Source organism: Phyllostomus discolor, chromosome 7 (genome assembly GCF_004126475.2).
Source record: "Phyllostomus discolor isolate MPI-MPIP mPhyDis1 chromosome 7, mPhyDis1.pri.v3, whole genome shotgun sequence".
NCBI classification, from domain to species: Eukaryota; Metazoa; Chordata; class Mammalia; order Chiroptera; family Phyllostomidae; genus Phyllostomus; species Phyllostomus discolor.
In genome coordinates, this window is record NC_040909.2 from 125298715 (window position 1) to 125312385 (window position 13671).

A 13671-nucleotide genomic window follows, 5' to 3' on the forward strand; every position below is an offset into this window, starting at 1 on the left:
CCTCAGTATAGGAAATACATGTATATCCTATAGTTTTTTCTAGTGCTTTATGTTCGTGATTCAAATAATAATTTATTAATAGTCTTATTAGCATCCGTTTCTTTCTACTAATTTTAAAGCTTTCTTTATACATTTGAGTCTTTCATTCATGTATAAAAGGAAACATATAGCTTATTTTTTGGTTGGCACCTAGCGTTTCCACCTGCATTTTGAGTGGCACATAATTGTACCTCCACGAGGAAGTGCCACCTTTATCACACAGTAAACTCTTACGTGGGTTTATTTTGAGACTCTCGTATTCCATTCCAATTTATTTGTCTATTCCTAATGCAATCACCACAATGTTTTCATAGCTGTAGCTTTATATTTTGATTTGCCACATATTTTTTGATACAGAATTTGAAACCTTGGATGAGATTCCTGAGATTAGATTCATCGTATTTTCAACGAAGCCCAATTTTATTGGATTGGACAGCTTTTATGAAGGCTGTGCGAGCACAGCCCTCGGAGTGCCGCCAAATGTGGTTCGCTCTCATCCTGGAAAATTAGAGATAAAATTCCGCAGAAAACCTTATAATGTCAAGATGCTATTTGACATTATACACGCCAAATTATTAGGTAAATTAACACACTTTTTGCTTTTTCTTTCCTTCCTTCCAACAATGCCTTAATTTGTTTTCAAAAGGTTGGAAAAAATAAGTACCATTCTCCAAAGCGTAGTTTCTACTTATTGTGATTTGCCTTTGAGATTCTTCCAAATTGCAAGCAATGTAAATGTTTAAACAGCTGGGTAAAGGGTTTCTTTGTATGTCAGTATATCATTATTTTATATAACACCTTAATACAATGAGAAATTATTTATAATATGTAGTGGTAGGAAAGGTTTAAGATCTATTATTGAATAGAGCTAAATTAATCTGCGGAACAGCATATATAATATGATCCATTTCATTTAAAATAACTTGTTTATTAAACATATATATTGATGTACCTAAAGAAACATGAAAAATAACCGCTGAGTATTAGTGTTGGGAAGTATAAAATTATAATTCCACCTTATAAATATTTATATAATTTAAATATTTATGTAAGCATATACAAGTTTTATAATAAAAACAATAAAGATTTTGATGTTGGAAAATGCAATTTTTAGATTATTTATTAATGATCTTATTTCCTACAAAAATTTTTTCTTGTTATCATAAATTATAGAGAGTTGACTATGCCTCAGAAATCGTGTGTTTTCTTCTATTGAAACACTCTCTGAAGACACAATTCAGAAGTATTAGTATTGTCACAATTCCATAAACTGTTACTAAATGCCAGCCTTAGAACGAACTACATAAGTTGCTTTATTTAACCCTCAGATCATTCCTTTGGGCTAGATATTTTTTCCATATCACAGATAAGCAAAACTGAGTTGTAGGGAGATTAGGTTACTTGCCAAAGCCCTTCCGTCAGTTAATCAGCATAGTAGAAAAGCAAACTTTAATCTCTGATGGCAGCCGTGGCTTCTCCCAATAACCTTTTCCAAAACAATTTCCATATGGCTATTAATGAGCAGAAACTGGAGAGTCTTTTCAGAATTCAAGGCCACAACTTTCTCATGTTTTGCTTATAGATGAACGTAGTAGGGCTTCCAAACCACCAGAACGGGTAAAGTGCGTAGTAAAGATACCCTGGAAAACCACTACCAGGGGCGTCCAGCTTGCAGCCCGCAGACCGCATGCAGCCCAGGATGGCTGCGAATGTGGCCCAATGCAAAATCGTGAATTTACTTAAAACATTATGAGTTTTTTGTGTGTGTGCACTTACGTGCCTCAGTGTATTTAAGGTGTGGCCCAAGACAACTCTGCTTCCAGCGTGGCGCAGAGAAACCAAAAGGTCCGACACCCCTGGATGGTCTTTAGATCTGTTTCCTGGGTGAAGTGAGCTGAAGCTGACCAGCAGCGTCTTCCTGTAGGGAACCTATTAATTTGCTAGGGCTGTGGTGATAAAGTCCCACAAGTTTGGCTTAAACAACGAAAATACATTTTCTCCCACAGTTCTGGAGCGTAAAACTTCAAGATCAAGTTGTTGGTTTGTTTCTGAGAACTGTGAAAGACAGTCCATACCTCTCGCCTAGCTTTTTGTGGTTTGCTCACCATCTTTGGGGTTTCTTGGCTTGCAGAAGCATCACCCCGATCTCTGCCTTCATCTTCACATGCCACTCTTTCTGTGCCTGTGTCCAAATCTCCCCTTTTTATGAGGACACGAGTCATATTGGACTAGGGCCCCACTCTACTCCAGTATGGCCTCATTTTAACTAATTGTATCGGCCATAACCCTACTTCTAAATAAGGTCACATTCTGAGATATGAAGGTAGGACTTCAATATCTGACTTTTGGGGGACATGCCTAAGCCTCTAATAGAGTGTTACTTTCTTTGCCTGGGGCCAAGGAACAAGCTACAGAATCCTCTCTTCCTGTTGGTAAGCCTGATGTCCCTTTGCATCCCACTGCCTGTGGGTGACAGCAACTCAGTCCTTTGGAAAGTTCTTCAGTATTCTTCTCTGCTTTCTGTCACTCTTTAGATATTTTGAGGAAGGTACTTGGTTTGACCTTCGTGTTCATACTGGCCTTCTCATAGGCAACCTGATACTAGCTCTGTGTGGTTGCTTGGAAGGTGCTGTGTATTTTAGATTCGGTTACCAGGATTTGGAAGTAAAATAACTTTACTTTGCAAACCCATCCCATTCACACTTTGGAGGAAATGGAGAATTCTATATGCAAAGCATTATACTGACTGTGGCTTCATACATTTCTGAGGCAGGATTCTCATTTTAAAAACTTACAGTATCAAACCTGCATACTTTTTCCTTTCTTCTGAGTTGCAGCCTTCTAGGGTAACAGAAAATAACTAGAAGCTTTGAATTGGAATTAGCCCTAGTCAGTCATTTCTTGCATCTTAAAAAACCCCATGAATTTTGGATCAAGTGTTGTGCTTACAGGTAGCTGGGGAGGCGGCTGTATAAGAAGATTCATGATGGCAGACAGTGCTAGTTTCCTGCATATTCATTCTCTCTGCTGGTTTTTATTTTCTGCTATAGCATTCCCTGAAGCAGAGCCTCGCCTAGACATACGACCTGTTATTGGCCAGTGAAATATAAGTGGAAGTCTACTGGATAGAGCTTTTGGAAGGGCTATCTGTTTTGGGGCTTTTTTGTTTGTTTGTTTTTAAACCTGTTGTCTCAGACTGTAGCACCATCACACTCATGGTTGTATAATGGTTGCTCTACCTTCATCTGAGTTGTAGGCAGAAAGATGAGGGAAACACAAAGGGTAACACCTATGTACAGCTCAGAAAGCAAGAAAGAGTATTGGTATTTGGGGATTTCCATGAGCAGCTCCTTCAGCCCTGCACTACCCTCATTTAGACCTTATTACATAAGAGAAAAATAAACGCTGTTTGGTTTATATGCCACAACTGGGTTTTTGGCACATGCAGCTGAGTTCCATCTTGACTGATACATGAACTGTCTCTGGCTTCTCTGCAAAGGTGAGCCGTTGACTCCTGTTGGAAAATAACATTGTGCCGCCAGCCTGAAAACCGTCTGCCATTTCCAGGAGTAGTTCCTATCAATGGGATCGCACCATAAGGCTGGCTGCTGCTGTGGCCTCCAACCGACAGCAGTGGTGACAGCCCTCAAGAAGCCTGGGCCCCGGCAGCAGCTCTGGGGAGTGGTGGAACCTTGACCTTCTCATGCATGCTTTAGTGTCTGCCACGTGTCTCCGAGCAGGTCCGGGCAGATTCTTGGTCCAACATTAAAAGGTCAGCTCAGCGTGTTTTTTCAAGAACTCTTGGACATCATATTCCTGTTGGGTTCTCTACTCGTTGGATAGCACATAGATGTTTCAAAGAATTACTCTGTTAGGGAACTCCCTGAAAACTTCCAGGAATTGGTTTATGAAAAAAAAGACTGTGAAAGCCCTGTTGGTGTCATAATTCTACTGTTTATCTGGTCTATTCTGCATTTTCCTGAACCTGACACATATCTCCTAACCCATGTAAACGGAAACTCTGCTAGACCCCAGTTGTATGCTGCTTTTCTGGAGCCTCAAGAATTAAGTAATCAGCAGATTTGACAAAAGACCATGTTCTTTATAGGTGTCTGTAGATGATACCGGCCAGCAGTATCCATCTCGGCTACGGATGCTCATCAACACATGCTAAAAACATACACAGAGACAACCAGGTCCTGTGGGGGAATAGGAACAGAAGGGCCACTCCTCAGGTGGGGAGCACCTTGGCCACCCTCTCTCCTGGAGGGCGCCATGGCCACCCCTCACGTGGGGAGTGTGCCTCAATCCCCCTTGGGAGAGGCTTTTTATTGGTTTCGTTTGAGTAAGAATTCAGGTAAAAGCTCATTACTCATTGCTAGGAAGTAAGGATCAAACAGTAGAAAACAAGGAAGTCTGAGGGCCTATTTTGAATCAGGGTCAAAGAGCTGTAAAACTTTAAAGAACAAACTTACTTCTTCTTGGACCCTTATCATTCAACTGAGAGCATTCTAAACAAAGCAGGTTTCACAGGAGTTTACATGTTCTTTCTTAGGCCTGATAACCCGGGGAACCCCCCACTTTTCAGCACAGAGCTGCACCACCCTGTCATTGTTTCAGGCTTAGGTGAAGCAAGGGAAGTAAGGCAGCCAAGGGATAAGGAGGTTTTCTCCCAGACGATGAAGACTCAGGCTATATCTAAGCTGAGAAGCAAGGGTCCATCACCCCCTTTTCTTGGGGGCCTTCCACGTGATCGTGCCTGTCTTAGATTGTTCCCCCCTTGGGGAATCTTACCCATCATTGGCTAACCGACCAAGCATTGGGGTTCTGTTATGAATGAAGCAGAAGCAGCACTCCTGCCAGTGAGATAAGCTTTTGTCTCCTTGGTGCTTATGGTCCAAGGCCACTGCCTCAGCCTTAGCCTTGGCGGGGGTTACAGCTTCTGATACCAGGCAGGGTGGTTCCCAACAAGTGTCCATTGAGATATGAGAACATGTTTGCCAGGAGCTGGGGGAGGAGGAATTGGGCATGGTTGCTAATGGTCCTGAGACAGCAGAATTTCTTTTCTGGGGGGTGATGAAAATGTTCTGAAGTTAGACAGTGGTGATGGTTGCATATACTAAAAATCACTGAATGTGTGCTCTAAAAGACTGAATTATATGGTATGTAAGTTATATCACAATAAAGCTATTATTTAAAAAGCAAAATCAAGGCTATTGCCCATGTCCACTGAATGAAAACTTTATGGTATGACATGGGTATCTTAGAAGATTATGACTCAAATACCAGTTTAAAAACCATGACCATGTCACACCAGGCCACCCCTGAGGGACAGAGCTACATATTTACACATAAACACATGTCCACACATATGCCTATAAGATGCACTGACTACGCTAACAAGGTTCTTTTAGGTTCCTGTGCTTTCTGGTTGGTTTTCAGCCTGTAGCCTCATGTCCTACAAAGAGAGTGTTGCAGAAACATAGTTGAGCCATCATTGAGCATAGCCATGAGATTTTGCCAGTGAAAGTTTTATTTCTGCTTTGCCACCATTCAACTTCTTAATCCACTGAGTTTGAGGTGTTACTTTACTTAATCAGTTGAAATTTTTTCTTTAAATAAAGAAGATGTCCAAAGGGTGTTATTACTCTCATGAGCTTTCTAAATCACAGGACATCCAGAGAAAGTACAATAACCTTGGAAAATTGGCTTTTAGACTCTGACTAACAAATACTTGCTGGACGTGAACTTGATGATCAATAACTTTTTTGAAATGAACTATTCCTATTTGTCAGAAGGGGAAACTTTAGATACATTCTCTACTAACCTTCCTCCTGCCTCCCTCCCCTCCTCAGACTGAGTGACTTGTACAGGTCTCTTGCCTTTTTAATTGGAGAGATGAGGCTAGAACCAAGGTCTTATTTCTCAAGCTAGTGCCATCCTTTCATCTTCATTCAGATCATCACAATCCAGCATTGTTAAAACACCATTTTTCAAATGCCAAAGAGTAGTTCAAGATCATGGACACCCCTGATGAAAAACCAGATCTTAAATTTGGAAATTTATGAGAATAAAAGTTCAGGAATGGGACTATATTTCAGTATTCTGTGGCTTAGAATTTTCATGTTGACTTCTTTATATTAACTGGATTTCCATGACTCTGTCCCCTTGGATTGCAGTTGTAATTATGTGGCAGCTAACATCTTCTCTGGGCCCAGCACATGCCATAATTAGCTGTGTTCTCTCCACAGCGTATGACTCAACCCCATGTGGTTCTTCTGTATCAAAGGCAGGGTGGCCAGATTTTTTTAACCACAGTACGTGAGCATGTAGTGGCAGATGGCTGCACAACCCAAGTGCATCGGGTCCTTTTGAAGAGCAACCTCACCAAGAACAAGCAAACAAACAAACAAAACCAGACCCTGAGATTTATTTTTGAAAAAAAGAAAGACTTTCTTGGGGATGTTTCCAAACTCTGCATCATTTCAAAAGAAAAGCATGTCTCTTTCTCTCTCTCTCTTTTTTTTTTTAAGAACTAAAATAGAAATAAATGACTTAGAATTTTGAGGTCAACCTTGATCAGGAAGGAGGGCACTTCCTGGTCTGTAATCAGAGGTCTACAGAGGTTTATTTGGTTGAGCTAGGGCATTGGGTGTAATGTAATATGTAGTGGGAGGAACATAGGACTAAGAGTCAGGTGACTCAATTTCTTGTCTTTGCTGGTAAATAGGTATCTGAAACTTTCAGAGCTTTGGTGAAACCAGCTTCTTCTATCTGAGATCATTAATATAAGACCCCTAGTATAAACGCAAGATTTTATACTATCAGACCAACTGGAAAATAGAGCATCTCAAGCTCCCTTCTGCACATACACGTAAACCTGCATGTACTTGTGAAGAACCCTAGAGAAGGAAAAAATCTCAGTAGCTGCTCTGGTAAGCTTATTATGGGCTTAGTGAAACTCACCATCAGGGAGTTCCTTATTATGTTAATAATAAAGTATAAGAATGGGAAATGTTTTATTCACTACAATTCCACAGGGGAGCACAGCTATGTTTTTTAGGAAACTCACTTAGAATAGAAGACTAGGCTTGGTGGGCCTAAATAAGAGCTTTAGTGCTCTGTACTACTTAAGGGAACAGATTTTCTCACCACTTCTCAGAGGGAGGGTACAGGGAAAAAGGAAAAGGGAGGAGAGGGGTAGGGGCTAAATGCTGGTAGGGGTACTACATGATATGCAAGGTGACACCCCCTTGCAACCCTCACACTGAATGTTCTGAAAGATGCAGAAATGCTGCATGTGAAGACAGGAAGAGGTAGTTAAACGGGGAAGTTATGAAGGGACCCTATTTTACACTCATTAATTCTGAATGATGGGAAGCTTGGATACAGGAATGAGGAAACAGAGCTAACAGCAAACCAATCTTGAGAACTAGAGGAGTATTATGAGAGCTCTCGATTGCCAATCTATGGAATTGAACTTCAGATCAAAATCAGCATATCTGTAAAAAGTAGTTACGTGTATAATTTAAGCATACCAGCAACACCTATAATTTGTGCACTTTTCACATTTTGGGTACTGTCCCAAATGTTTTATTCATGTTAGATACATACATACATACATGCATACATACATAGAAACAAATGTTATTCATTTTCCTCTTTCTACCAGCCCTGTGGAGTGGATATTGTGAGCTCAGGTTCACACGTGGAGAAACTAAGGTTCAGAGAGGTAACATAAATTGTCCAAGGACACATAGGTGTGAAGTGCAATCTAGACTCTAAATTTGCTAAAAGATTAATTTATTCATTATATGTTCATATAAAAATGTTTCAAGCACTTTATCTGTTAGACATCAAAGGGTGTACAAAGATGACTCTAAAGTGCCCCTTACCACAGTGTATTTATTTCATCACCGAATAGAAGCTATAGGATGAGAGCAGAGCCATGTAATCAAGATAGCACTGCTTGAGACATAGGCCACAAGAGAGGTTTAAACACTGGCAATTTCAGAGGAATCAAAGGTTTAACTCCATCCACCACAGATATATTCTGAGTCCTTTTTCAGTGCTGCGGAATAGCTAACTGACATTCTACACGTGGTTCGAAGTCAGATGTTCTTGCTCTGACCAGTGCGGCTCAGTTGGTTGGGTGTCCTCCCACAAAGCAAGAGGTTGCTGGTTTGATTCCCAGTCAGGGCACATGCCTGGGTTGCGGATCCTTGGATGGGGTGCATATGAGAGGCAACTGATCCACGTTTCTCTCTCATGTGGTTATTTCATTCCCTCTCTTTCTCCCTTCCTTCCCCTCTCTCTGAAGATAAATAAATAAAATCTTAAAAAAGAAGTCAAATGTTTTCTTGTCCAGCGTCATTGATCATGATAAGGATCCCACCTCTTTGTTAGTTTCAACACGTTTGGCAGTCTCTATGGAAAGGCCTTGAGATCGTGGCCTGTGGTCACCTCAGAAAGTAAGTACACTCTGTCTCATCCTGTACACTCCCCATCCAGCATTTTTTGTCTTTGAGCTCCTTCCCTAGGTCCTTGTTTTTCTCTCAACTAAAACATTCCTTCCAATCCTGCCCTAAAGGGATCTTAAGGAACTAGTTCCCAGGAAAGCAGATCTCATTAAGGGAGGAATTTACTGTTTGTTGCTAACAGAGCAAATTTTTCTTCATGTAGAAATTTCTTTCATGAATTTATAGACACACTCAAGTCTTCCACTCAGTTACTTTCCGAGTCTTCTCCAAAATCTCCACTCTCCATCCCTCCTCCTTTTTATTTTATTTTTAATTTTTTATTGTTGTTTAATTATAGTTGTCTGAATTTATCCCCCCACCACTCCCCTCCCCCAACCCAGCCATTCCCACCTCCCTCCCTTGCTTCCACCCTCCCTTGGTTTTGTCCATGTGTCCTTTATAGGTGTTCCTGAAAACTCTCCCCCCCTCCACTTACCCCCATTATCCCCTCCCACCTCACTTCTGGTTATTGTCAGATTGTTCTTGATTTTAATGCCTCTGGTTATATTTTGCTTGCTTGTTCATTTTGTTGATTAGGTTCCAGTTAAAGGTGAGGTCATATGATATTTGTCCCTCACCACCTGGCTTATTTCACTTAGCATGGTGCTCTCCAGTTCCCTCCATGATGCTGCAAAGGGTAGGAGCTCCTTCTTTCTTTCTGCTGTGTAGTATTCCATTGTGTAAATGTACCACAATTTTTTGATCCATTCATTTACTGTCCATCCCTCCTCCTTGATCTCAACCATCTTGATATTCTACTGCTCATGAGCTCATCATTTTCTCTATACATTGGATAGGGCTGTATGGGTAATATGGGGAACTCAACTCAGCCAAATATTTCATGCACAATTTTCATAAAAGATCTGGAGGGAGAAGCTATCATGACAATTAGAACTGGCCTGCAATTTGTCATTTATTTTGTTTCCCCTATTTCATCAATTCTAAAGTATAGTTCACTTTCTAGTGGAAAACAGGGGCCCCTCTTAATTCATTAGCATATTTTGTTCATTGAAGCCAGTACTGGCCCTGAAGTCAGAGGGACTGTATACGTCCCAGCCCTACCCCTTTACAGTTTCTCTGATGCGGGCAAAATTACACTCACCCACTCTGAGTCTCAGTTTCTTCATCTGTAAATCGGGATGATATAACTGTGCGTACTTCATAATGTTATTTAAGACTCAAAGGAAGGTAAGTGTGTATGGAGAACATCATAGGTGCCAGGAAATGGAGGCAATCGGTTACACTAAGAAGCCAAAACATGTCCATTAAGAAAAGCAACACTTGCAAAAACATAAAAATTCTCAAATTTTCACATCCTCTTTGACCTTTTCATACTAATATTAAAAGGTGATGTATGAGTTGGCTCTCTTTTTGGTTTAATCCAGTTACAATTCTGTAGATGCATAATCTGAGTGTTCACAATTGAATTACAAACTCCGCCAACTTAGAGAAGTCCAGGGTCAGCACTCGGGACTGAACATAATATCCCGCCCCTGGGTCCAGGTTTCACATCTCTGCCATCCGTTTCCCGAGAAGCCTCAGCTGCATGATTTTCCATCACTTCAGGCTTTGTTATGAGTTACGGACCTCTGGAGCTTATCGTCAGTTCTGGCAGCTTCTCCCACAGGTTAGGGGTGGGGACAGAACGGAGGTGGGGGCTTTCCAATTCTGAGGGAGAAGACGCTTTGTAACAACAAAGTGGATATTATAGCTTACGTGGGATACAAGATATCTGTGAGGAAGTCGTGGGTCCACAAAGACAACGTGCTGACAAGCTAGAGAGTAATGATTACATTTAATCAAAGTTCTAGTTACAATAAAGCCTCACATTCATCTTTGTATTTTACGAGGGAGATTGCAAGGCAAACGCCTTTGAACTAGTTGTTTAAAGCTTTTATTGGCTCAAGAGACCGGATACCTTAAATGAAAAGGGTAAGAAAAAGTGATTAAGGAATAACAAGTAACTGTCACCTTTTTTGTTGAGCAATTATTATGTTCCTCCCAAATTACATAAAGTAGACATTCTTAATTTATATTGTACAGGTGAGGGTTGGGAGGTTTAGTGGTGTTAAATGATTTCCCAACAGTTCAAAAACTGAGAAGTTACTTCCAGGAATCCATTAGTTCACTAGGAAATGTTCAGTGATATGATTTGTCTTTATTTTGTCCTATTGGTATCAAAAGGCATTTTACCAGTGACTTATATTTAGGACTGCTTAAATATAGAAGAATCCAGTTTGAAATGCATGCAGCTTACTTCAGTTTTTCTGCACAACAGAGTAGCTGATCAAGACAGCTTCAGCAATGCCTTTCCTTGGGAAAAATTGATCCTACAAACCCAATAAATACCTCTTTGAAACACAAGGACGATACTAACAAAATATATTCAGTCTTGGAATCCTGGGACATCTTAAACAGATTCAAGAGGAAGCTAACACCGTCCAAACAAAATGTGATCCTATCCTTTCTGGAATTTAGCTTCCTTCAGGGTGTGAAATCTTGTGTTCTTCAAAGCACTCATCACAGTTTTTAACAAAGCAGCTCCCTTCAGTGAAACATTTATCAAACGAATAGCATTTAAACACCTCCAGCACCACAGAAAGTCTTGTCTCCATATCTCTTTATGATTAGAGCATTTTGTCACAAAATAAACAAACATGAAACAGAACAAGAACAAGCTCCCTTCCAAAGACATGATGTAGAACAGTTGATTAGGAAAAGTGAGATTATGGTTATTTGAAATTTTACTGCATTGTCAGTGAGAACTCATATTATTGACTGACAATGATTTCGCATAGGTTATCTCCTTTTCCACAATATTCCCATTATACTGGCAAAGAAAATGGAGGCTGAGTGATATATATATATATATATATATATATATATATATATACAGCCCATGGGTCAATGGGCATGATTTAAATCCTTCTGCTTACCCAGTTAGGTTGACTCTGAACTCTTCCTTCCACTACTCAATACTCTCTCCTAGTAGTGAGAATCAGTTCTAGTAAAGGGTAACTTCATTTTATAGAGATTCCTTGCAGATAAAGAATAATTCCCTAGAGGTATCTGGGCCAGCGGGACCAGCCACACACAGGAGCTACGCAGAAATTCACAACCTGGGAACTCCCTTCCTCCCTACTGCCTCAGAACGTGCAGCAGGCCCTCCATGCCCCGCCCCTTTGGTCTGAGATTTCACCTTCCACCATTTCAGTTACCTGTGGTCAACTGCAGTCTGAAAATAGTCAATGGAAAACTCCAGAAATAAACAATTCACAAGTTTCAAATTGTGAACCATTCTGAGTAACACGATAAAATCTTTAATCCTCCTGCCCTGTCCTGCCCAGGATGAGAATCGTTTCTTTGTCCAGCACATCCACGATGTATACATTTCCTACCGTTACTCCCTGAGCAGCTGGCCCAGTTACCAGGTGGACTGTCCCGGTATCACAGTGCTTTGTTCAAAGAACCCATATTTTACTTAATAATGTCATATTCGCATAACTTTTGTTACAGTATAATGTTATCATGGCTCTCTTTTATTATTAGTGATTGTTATGAATCTCTCCTATGCCTAATTAATAAATTAAACTTTATCATAGGTATTTATTTATTGGGAAAAACCACAGTATGTATAGGGTTCTGTGCTATCCCAGGTTTCAGGCATCCCCAGGGGATCCTGAAACACATCCTCCACAAATAAGGAAGGACAGAAGGACAGAAGGACAGAAGGACGACCCTAGTTAACTCGATCTCTTGGTGATTGTATGTAGATGAGTGCTTTAGAAGCACTGTCCTAGAAGTTACGCCCCCTCCCCCGGTATCTATCTCAGAAAGTGCTTTTTTTAAAGGACAAAACAGGATCGTGCCTTTTCCAATAGGGCTTCTTTCCATTCTTGGTAGCGAGAAGTATTTTGACTGTTATGATTTCTGTCAGGAATATGGCCAATGATCAGAAGTGTGTGTTTTGGAACCATCCACTAATTTATTCTGCCAGATCGCTTTTATGTTCTCGGCGCTGAGGAAATGAAGCCTCGACAGGGCGGTTTCTCACTGCAGGCACCGACCTCCCCATTCGCTCCTGGAGGAGGGAAGCAGATGGGCCCAGGCACGGCCGTGATGCACTGTGACAGCGAAGCGGCGGTCTTTCCTGAGCTGCCCTGGAGCGGAGTGGGAGAGTTCTCTGTTCATTTTTTAATGTCTTTTTCATTAGAAGTGTCAGGCCGGAGTACCTGAGTTTCACTGAGAGAACTGGATTCTTCTCCATTATCTTTGAAATGAAAGCTGATTCAAGGAGTCATTTTTCATTTTTTTATTTTTAGAGATTTTATTTATTAATTTTTTTTTAGAGAGAGGGGAAGGGAGGGAGAAGGAGAGGGAAAGAAATATGGATGTGTAAGAGATACATTGATCATTTGCACACCCGCAAGTGGGGACCAGGCCCACAACCCAGGCAGGTGCCCTGAATGGGAATCAAACTGGTGACCTTTTAGTTCACAGGCCAGCACTCGATCCACTGAGCCATACCAGCCAAGGCCCATTTATATTTTTTAGCCTTTGTTTCTGGCTGCCTTGTTTCTAGTTTTCCTAATTTCGGTCCATTTCAAGGCGAAACTCAGTTATTATTATTTGCTAACATTCAGGTTTGCATTTGAAGTTATCTTGGAACAAAAACAGATGGACACCTGTTTCAATCAGCTGCAGCCACTGTAATGCTGCGTGAGAGCGTCAAATATCCATGGCATTCAACCGTGGGCGTTTACTTCCCACACTGTGTCTGTGGAGGTGGGTGCTTGCTCGCCTCGCAGGCTCTGACCTATGGGTCTCCCACCTTCTTCCTGGTCGCTGCAGGCTGGGCATGCTGTCCTGTGGAGATGGCAGAGGTTGAGAGAACAAACAGAACTGGACCAGGCCTCTCTCTTACTGCCTAGTCTCAGAACTGAACACTACTGTCGCCATTGCTTTGTTCCATTGACCAAAGCAAGCCTCTTAGCCAAACCCAAAGTCAGAGGGCAAGGAAATTTATTCTACTTTACGACACAGAAGGAACCACAGACTCACACAACAGAGGGTATGAGTAGAGAAAGAGGTGAAGGATGGGGTCTTCACTACA

General features: G+C 41.1%; 1 long non-coding RNA gene across 1 annotated transcript; it reads left to right on the forward strand.

Moving 5' to 3' along the window:
• The first annotated feature begins 1696 nt into the window (after positions 1-1696).
• LOC118501904 lies at positions 1697-12867 on the forward strand. Its single transcript, XR_004904557.1, has 3 exons — positions 1697-1799; positions 7157-7162; positions 12856-12867. It is a non-coding gene; the product is annotated as an uncharacterized LOC118501904 (long non-coding RNA).
• The last annotated feature ends 804 nt before the right edge of the window (positions 12868-13671 follow it).